At 38.7% G+C, this 9,936-nt stretch overlaps 1 pseudogene across 1 annotated transcript; it reads left to right on the top strand.

Moving 5' to 3' along the window:
- Positions 1 to 7,559: 7,559 nt before the first annotated feature.
- Positions 7,560 to 9,341, top strand: LOC308609473 (DDB1- and CUL4-associated factor 8-like; annotated as a pseudogene). The gene is made up of 2 exons: positions 7,560 to 7,719; positions 7,855 to 9,341. The product of its transcript is annotated as a DDB1- and CUL4-associated factor 8-like (transcript).
- Positions 9,342 to 9,936: the final 595 nt, after the last annotated feature.

Below are 9,936 nucleotides of genomic sequence, written 5' to 3'. Positions count from 1 at the left end.
AAAGGTCAAAATTATGTTCATGATAATCCTAAACTGTTATTTGCCTTTTGGTCCTCATTCTCTCACAAATGTACAGTCGAGTTTTCTAGACACTGAATAACCTGTGATATTGCAACAGATTGCCTGAAGAAGCAAATATGAGAATCCAGATATCTTCTGTTAAACCAGACAATTAAAAAATGCAATATTGTAAACAATGTCAATCTTCTTATTAAATTAATTTTGTTGGGAAAAATTAATTACCTTTAATAAAAATATATTATTTATGTTAATGTGTAATGGATTTATTATTCTTGTTTGAAATAAATTAACAAATAGTTAAATATTTCTTAGCTATCATTTCTAGTATGGGCAAATATCAGTAGATGAAAATCACATAAGTACAAGTACTTTGGGAGTCACAATAATTTTTAAGAATGCAAACGGGTTCTGAGGCCAAAAAGTTTGAGAATTGCTGCAATAAAGCATTCCAAGTTACAGGCTGGCCTGTTGTTTACACTGACTCTGTGCTCCAGTCATACCAAGACTTTCTATTTCCCAAAATATGTCATGCCATCTCTTCCCTCCCGTCACAGACCATGTGTTAATCTCCAACTGCTTCCTTGCCAGATTCCACACAGAAAAGGGACTGAGGCAGAATGAGGATAAGGCAGAGGAGTGTGAGCACGCATACATAAGGGCCCAGAAGAAAATTCATGTGAGCTGGCTGTGTGCTGCTCCACTGTTCTTCCTTCCATGTTATGCTCAAATACCTTTCCTGGAAACCCATCTAAACTCTATGTCTACACCAAAACAGTCTCTCCTGTCACTCTATTTTCACTCTAGGACCCTCTAATAATAAGCGATTAGCATACACTTAGCTATTTTAATTATTTGTTTATAATGGAACTTGTTCTAGAATAAAAAGATTTTTTTTCTCTCTCTTTGGTTCCAAATGGCATCCTGAAGTTTCTGGGCTTCCTAAAATTTTGAATAGGTAATTCTAAAACCTAGGAAGCACATTTAAATGTAAGTTTGCCAGCATCTTATGAAATCTTCATAGAAAAATCTCTATTAATCTTGGTATGGACTTCATTTCATGATACGGTTTACAAATCTGTCTCCCTCAAGGGGGTGTTACATCCATGAGGGCAGAAAACAAGACAAGCCCATTATGTGACGGGGGTCATTTTAGAAATGACTGTCTCCTGCATCCCCAAACCCAGTGAGGCAATCAGATAAAGGCCCCTCTTTGCCACTTTCAGAATCAGGCTGCCACATTGCTGGTCGGTAAGAGTAGTTGTAATAATTTCCTGGGGTATTCAAATGGCTTTGGAAGGTTTCTTCTAAAAAATATCTGTCCTAGAGTAAGAAGTTCCTCTTATATTAAGGAAATAGCTTCTGGGAAAATTAAGCTTATCAGTCAGCCATATCTTAGAGTGAATTACTTTAATCTTTTAATCAAACTGCTTTTGCTTTAATAGCTTGGGTACAGATTATAGGGCTCTGGGTCACCCTGTTCTCCCAAACTTCATATATACTTACAGGCCATAACGTAGTGAAGCAAAAGGGAACTCTAGTTCCTCTATGGTTGAACACACTTGCTGATCCCATCAAAAGCTGACTCCACTGGGACCTCCAATCTGCTGACCCTATCAAATTTGCCCTTTTCCTCTTCCCCCTCTTGTTATCAATTGTCTTTTTTTTTTTTTAACTTATTTTATTTATTTATTTTGGCTGCTCCGGGTCTTAGTTGCGGCGTGCGGGATATTTTATTGCGGTGTGCGGGATCTAGTTCCCCAACCAGGGAACGAACCCGGGCCCCCTGCATTGGGAACATGGAGTCTTACCCACTGGACCACTAGGGAAGTCCCTCAATTGTCTTTTTTATAGTTACATTTCAAGGTTCATTATTATAATAATTTCATTATGTAGAATCTAAGCTCCTTTGCCCCCCAACTCTCCATTATCCTCAACCAGCAAAAAATTCAGAAGTTAATTGAATCCAGGTATTTGCCTACTCTACTTCTGTCCTCAAGTGTCTAAAATAGTTAGAGAAAAACAATAATCATGCTATCTTATTTACCTTTAGGGTATGAAACCACAAGTGGACCCTCTCTTCTTCCAGGCAACTATTCTCCATATCCCTGTTGGACTCATTCTCCCATTTTCTGAGTTGACTATTTCACAAGTTTTTTGCCTCAAAGATCCAGCACAGCTTTAATCTCCCTCATTCATAGCTGATATCCTTCCTTCTTTGTTCACTGTGAGAATGGAAGCAACTACAAGAATGTGCACATTCTTCCACCACCAGATCTAACAACCTACTTGCCTCTGTACTAAATATTTTGTCTCCCCACCTGTTACAATTCCTCTACCTGTGCATTGAATCCTATTCCCTCTCCCCTATTTAAGGCTTTCCTCCTAAAGCTTCTCCTATCTTCACTGAATTATCAGTTTTCACCCTTACTACTAAATCATTGTCACTAGCATATAACATCATGGTAATGTATGGTAACAGGAAGGTAACAAGTCACAAGTGACTTGTTACCTTCCTGTTACCAAATCCAATGGTCAGTTCTCAGGCCTTATCTTAACCTCTTGGCAGTATTTGGCACAGTTGATCGATGCTTCCTTTGTAAAATAGTTTCTACACTTTCTTCATGTTCTCATGTTTTTCTCCTACATAACTGGCCACTCTTTCTGCTCCATATAGTTGGATTTGCCTTTTCTTACTAAAATAAATATTTGAGTGTTCCAGTACCCAATCCTCAGATCTTTGCTCTTCTCACTGTGTACTCACTCCCTAAGTGATATACTTTATTCTCACTGGCTAATGACTTCCAAATTTATATTTATAATCTCTCCTATAAACTCCAGACATCTGTATCCAATTGTCAACTCAATATATTTTCCCAGTGTTAAGTGTGCATTTTTATACTTGATATAAATAAAACAGAACTCTTGATTCCTCCATCGCCATACCTAGCCCTCATTTTAGTAAATTTCACCATTCACTCACTGTTCCTAGAAAACACTTAGGAGTTATCATTGATTCGTATTTACACTCCAGGGACCAGGTAGCTTACATTTGCTCATTCAGATTTATTCTCCTCCCTTCTTTTTTTAAATTTAATTTAAAAATTTTTTTATTTATGTGTTTTTATTTTAGTAAGAACACAACATAAATCTACCCTGACCAATCTTCAAGTGTAAAATACAGTATTGTTAACTATGGGTCCAATGTTGTAAATAGATCTCTAGAACTCCCCATATGGACTTGAGGTTTGGTCTTTCCACCTCTGAAAAAAAGACTGTTGGAATTTTGATAGGAATTGCATTGAACCTGTAGATCATTTTGGGTAGTATGGACATTTTAACAATATTAAGTCTTCTAATACATGAACATGGGATGTCTTTCCATTTATCTGTGTCTTCTTTAAATTCTTTCATTAATGTTCTACGGCTTTCATTATACCTCCTTGGTTAAGTTTATTCTTGAGTATTTTATTGTTTTGATACTATTGTAAATGGGATTGTTTCCTTAATTTCTGTTTTGAATATTTCATTGTTATTTACACTGATACCAAATCCAGACAAAGACACAATGAGAAAAGAATACTGTAAGCCAATATTCCTGATGAACACAGATGCAAAAATCCTCAACAAAAAGCTAGCAAACCAAATTCAACAGCACATTAAAAGGATCATACACCATGAACATCTGGGATTTATCTCTGGGATGCAAGGATGATTCAACATAAGCAAATCAATCAATGTCATAAACCATATTAACACAATGAAGGATAAAAAATCACATGATCACAATAGATGCAAAAAAACTTTTGACAAAATTCAATACCCTTTCATGATAAAAACTCTTAACAAACTAGTTATAGAAGGAATTTGTCTCAACATAATAAAGGTGATATATATGAAAATTCCACAGCTAACATCACACTCAACAGTGAAAAACTGAAAGCTTTTTCTCTAAGATCAGGAAAAAGGCAAGGATGCCCACTCTTGACAATTCTATTCAACATAGTACTGGAACTCCTAGACAGGGAAATTAGGCAAGAAAAAATGAATAAAAGGCATCCAAATTGGAAAGGAAGAAGTAAAATTATCTGCTTGCAGATGACATGATCTTATACAGTATATGAAAACTTCTAAAGACTACACACACACACACACTGTTAGAACTAATAAATTCAGTAAAATTACAGGATATAAAATCTTAACTTCTTCACATGACTCAGTGGGAAGTACCATCAGGAGAGTAGAGGGAGAAAAATTAATCTGGGTGATACGTTTCCCTGGCTCGTGCCCTGCAGGTGCTCTGAAGGATGGCTAATGATAGCTCCTGTCAAGTCAGACTCTCCACACTGCCCTTTCTGTCTCAGGTTTTTTGATAACTGCTCTCTCTCCTCCACACCATTAGGCCTAAGGGTATAATATCTTCCTGTTCATAATATCCTTGGCATCCTGATTGTTCCCTTGTGATTTCCCTACAGCCTTCTCTCACCTTAGCAAAAAAAAACACCTACTGAACTGCTTAAAATTGCCCAAGCGACATGTGCTTCTTGCTAGTAGCTTGACTATCCACTTCACACTCACATTCAACTCATTAGTAAATGTTGTAATTTCTACTTTCAAAATGTATTCCAAACCTAACCAGTTTTCACGACATGCATTATCCTCATCCTAGGTTAAGCCACCTTAATTTCTCACCTGGATTAGATCACTATTTTAGTACTTCTGCTCTCTCTTGCTACTCCATTCTATTCTCCACATAGCAGCCAGTGTCATCTTTTTAAAAAGCATGTCAGATAATGCAATTGCCATGTTCACAAGCTTCTAAAGGCTTTCCAGTATACATAGAATGAAAAAAAATAAAAATTATTTATTATGGATAGCAAGGCTCTGTTTAATTGGCCTTTGTTTCTTTCAATCCCATTGCCTGACACTCTCCCTAGTGCTTACCTGCATTGTTTCAGACATAGTGGCCTCCCTGAAGTTCCATGAACACTCATATTGTCCTACAATTTTAGAGCATTTGCACTCAATGTCACTGTATAAGGAATGTTATTATCCTAGGTATTTGCATGCTGCTTTTCTCTTTTCATTCAGCCCTCTACTTAAATGTCACCCCATAAAGGAGACCTTTCCTGAATGCACTATCTAAAATAACAACCTCCAGTCTATACCTACTTACACACCTTTATTTCTCTCCACACCTTTATTTCTCTTTATACATTTCACCACTGCCTCATATGCTCTATCTCTATATTGACTTGTCTATAGTCTCTTTTTTCCACTGTATTATAAACTCCATGAGTGAACAGATTAACACTTTTATTCACCACTGTATTGTCAGGACCTAGAACAGTACACGGTGCATAGAAGTGCTAAATAAATTTGTGGTGAATAAATGAATGAATGGGAATGGAAATATACCAAATGGATTAATTTAATTCAAAGCAAACTTAAATGAAAATTTAAATGAAAAGCTAATTCATAGCCAAAGTTTGCTTAATGAGCATGTAGAAAAAACTCAAACTAATACAATAGCATCAGATTGAAATAACCTGACTGAACCTCTAACAATGGAACTGTTCCTTGCAATGAGACATTTCCAAAGCCAATTAATAAGGCTTCTTCTCCTGGACAATGCCAGGATGGGCATACTAGGGTTTGATGCTCTGGTTTTCCTGTTTTTGAACTCCATGGCCAAGCAAGACCCCTTGTTAATGAACATTATCTCTTTAAAAAAAACTACTATGCAATATATATAATACATAGAAAAGGATACACAAATGTGTAAGCCAGGCAATAAATAATTAAAAGAATAACAACATACCTATATCCACAGTAAGCTATAAATATTACCAAGAATTACTGGAGCTTCCTCTCTACCAGATCTTAACTTCCTTCTTTCCTCCATAAGTAATCATTATCCTGAATTGTGAGTCAATTGTTTTCTTGCCTTTTAAAATAGTCTTATTACATATGAAAATTATAAAGATAGGTATGAAAATGAAATTATTAACCATTGTTCTGTCACTTGTGTTTTGACTCATCATCATGTTTTTAAGATCCATCCATGTTGATGTATTTCGTTTTAATTCATTAGTCCTCACTTTTTTACATTATTCCATTATAGAAATGTATATGCTAGTCTACTTATCCATGCTACTCTTGATGGTCTCTCAGGTGGTTTTCAGGTTGCTGTGCTACTCGTTACAAATTGCTATGAATATTCTTTTATGTGTCTTACCATTACTATTAGCCTTGGAACCATTCTCTCTCTTTAGAAGACTTTATGCTTCTATGTTTAATCGATTTTACATTGATCTTGCAATTACTCTGAGGGAAATCTTGTTTTCCTCATTCTGGCATTTTTAGTCAGCAGTTTACTGTAGCCCTTCATTTACTGACATCATCTTAGATAATTCATTTGGAGAAGCTCTGAAGTTTATACAGCAATGCCAATTAACTGCCTCTAAAAGAGCTGCCTTTTTTTCCCTAAAAGCCCCCCAAAAGCCTCTGACATATTTTGGGAGATATTTAAAATATTTTGATAGTTCTATAACATCACAGATTTTTTTTCATAAAATTGTGTTGGTGTTCCTTAAGTGTCTTAAATTGAATTAACTCTGAATAAATATATAGAATCTCTGCTGGAAAGAGAAAAAAGGTTGTGCTTCTATCTCAAATTGGTGAAGTAGTTACTCATTTCAATGTCTACTTGAAATTGACCAGTTGATTTCAGCTTTGATTACATTGAAGGAATAAATTACTCTTCTAAGAAAGTCTGCCAGATATAACAAATAAAAATACATGACACAGTTAAACTTGCATTTCAGATAAATAATGAAATTTTTTAGTAGAAGGATGTCTAATTCAATATTTGGGATCTACTCATGATAAAAAAAAAGTATTCAATTTTTAATCTAAAATGTAATGAACTAGTCATCGTGTATTTTATGTCAACCCTATGCCATTTCTACCAATTAGAGCTCTCAAGGTTTCCCTCAAGCTGCTTGATTTGCTGAAGATATTTCTTGTATGTCAGGAGCTCACTAGCTTGGGGACCTTAGCAATCTTTCATTGCTTTTGCCTATTTCTTCATTTCATACTGTACGTTATGTTCAAACAAAGCACTGAGAGTCTTATGGTAACTGTTTTGCCTAAGGAGGATCACTTTTGCTGATGGATCTCTAATAAGAATGTCTTCCAAAGCACAGTATGTTTCAATCTTCAATAGAACGGTATGCACAGCAGCAGACAATGTCAAATGGTTTGGGGTCGAACTCTCCAGGTTCTGGAAAACTCTAAGCAGTCTCGAAATACCACGAGACTCGAGATGGGCCGAAGTCTTTAGAACCTCACCAGCTCCCATACTTGAAACTGCCTCAACCAGAAATTGCCCCTCCCTTTGGCCTCCTTGGTTGGCGTCTTGGCGCTAGGCCTACCATTTTCGCTGCCGGCCTGTCTCACCCCGGGGCGGGCCTACTCCCTTCCTCAGGCTTCTACGACTTTTACTCACTCCAGACCAGCTAGAGCACGCATCATTAAAGATGTCTGACAACGTGAGCAGCACAGATGGCCTACCAGACTTAAAGAACAGAAGCCTGTCCCATCGCTCTGAGGAGCGTTCTGGAGCGGAGGCAGGGAGGGAGGCCTGCTCAGACGCTGAAATGAGCTTGACCAGAAATGGTGACGGTACTGGCGATGGGGGTACTCCCAGCCATGCCAGTTAAAAAAGTCAAAGCACAGCCATAGGAAGTTCAAGAGAAGACATCGACTTCGAAAGCATAGAAGACGCCGAACATTTCTTAACCAGTGACAGAAACCAGTCCCATTACCGCTTAGAAGAAGAGCTAGGAGAGGAAGAAGAGGAGGAAAAATTGGCAGAAGAAGAGCAGCCTCAGGTACAGTGCAATGAGGCTAACCCTGATCAGTATTTATCAGCTGAGGATTGGGCCCTGGAGGATTGGGTGTCTTCAGAGACATCTCTTCAGAGACATCTGTCCTCCCCTACCCTCGCTGGCAAGTCCTTAATGCTCTTCGAAAATGGCAGCAGGGTTCAAGTGCCCGATTTGTATATCAGGCCTGTGGGGCAAGAGTCTTTGTGCAGTGTTCCACTTGCAGTATGAGCTTGAAGGCCATAATGGTTGTGTCAATACTGTGCACTTTAAACAGCGTGGCACCTGGCTGGCCACTAGCAGTGATGACCTTAGAGTGATATTGTGGGACTAGGTGCGTCAGCAGCCAGTACTGGACTTTGAGAGCGGCCACAGAAATAATGTTTTTCAGGCCAAGTTCCTTCCCAACTGTGGTGATTCCACCCTGGCCATGTGTGCCTGTCATGAGCAGATACGCATAGCCGAGCTATCTGCTACACGACACTGCAAGAATACTAAGCGTGTGGCCCAGCACAGGGGAGACTCCCACAAGTTGGCTCTGGAGCATGACTCCTCTTTTAAGTTCCTAACTTCAGGTGAAGCTGTCTTCGCCATTGACCTCAGACAAGGCCTGCCAGCTTCAAAAGTGGTGGTAACAAAAGAGAAGGAGAAGAAAATGGGGCTGTATACAATCTATGTGAATCCTGCCAATACTTACCAGTTTGCGGTGGGTGGACAAGATCAGTTTGTAAGAATGTATGACCAGAGGAAAATTGATGAGAATGAGAAGAACGGAGTACTCAAGAAATTCTGTCCTCATCACCTGGTCAACTGTGATTCTAAAGCGAACATCACCTGCTTTGGTGATGTTTGCAGAGTGGCTAGGCCCGTGAGCCATGGCCCCTGAGCCTGCGCGTCCGAAAGATACAAGGGGCACAGAAATAATGTCACGGTCAAAGGTGTCAATTTCTATGGCCCCAGAAGTGAGTTTGTCGTGAGTGGCAGTGATTGTGGGCACATCTTCCTCTGGGAGAAATCATCCTGCCAGATTGTTCAGTTCATGGAGGGAGATAAAGGAGGGACCATTAACTGTCTTGAACCCCATCCTTACCTACCTGTGATGGTGACCAGTGGCCTAGACCACGATGCTAAGATCTGGGCACCCACAGCTAAAGTTACCACTGGCTTTATTGGCTTAAAGAATGTGATTAAGAGGAACAAGCAGGAACGAGATGAAGACAGCCTGCACCACACTGACCTGTTTGACAACCACCTGCTTTGGTTCTAATGTGTCACCTGACACAGAGAGGTCATCAGTTGCACTGGGGAGCTCCTGGAGCTGGGGTTATGGATGCAGAGTCGGATGAGTCTTCCAGTCCCTCAGATATGTCGGAGGAGGAAGAGAACCAGGAGGAGGAAGAGAACCAAGACCCTGTGCAGTACCTGCCATCCTGAAGGCCTCAGACTCCAGCTCCAGCTAGGCATCACCTCAGAAGGCTGGACTTTAAGATTTAGTTTACTAGATCTGCTTTTTGTCTTTTATCTATTTTCAACAATAGAAACTGCCTCTTCCATCTCCTTCCTCTGCCTTCCTCCCTTCCTTCTTCACATTCTTCCTCCCTCACTTGGTTTCTTTACTCCTCTCTCTTTACCCCTTATATCTATAGGAATACATAAGTAATTTATCTATGCTTCTTTTCCTTTGTTCTCTTATGGTTGACTTCTAAATGTTCCTAATTCTGGTGGAAAAATTAAAAGCCTTATTGAATCTATATTCTCATTTCTGACACTCTGAAAATGATCACTTTTTTTCATCTTTAGCAGTGCGTTATAAAAAGTAAGTTCTTCAACTGAGTTGAAAATTTCAGAAATGTGTTTATTCTTTAAAAGTAAAGTAAAATAAAACCGTGGTCTTGTTCATTGAATACTGACACTTGGCCATACACACACACATGCATGTGCACACACACCCTCATTCTCACAGAAAAGGAAAAGGGGAGAGGTGGGTAGATAAATTCCTAACAAGGTAATTCATCCTTCTAGAAAAAAT

This window comes from Mesoplodon bidens, assembly GCF_964165515.1.
Source record: "Mesoplodon bidens genome assembly, chromosome: X".
Lineage (NCBI taxonomy): Eukaryota > Metazoa > Chordata > Mammalia > Artiodactyla > Ziphiidae > Mesoplodon > Mesoplodon bidens.
This window is presented reverse-complemented; position numbering and strand designations above follow the sequence as displayed.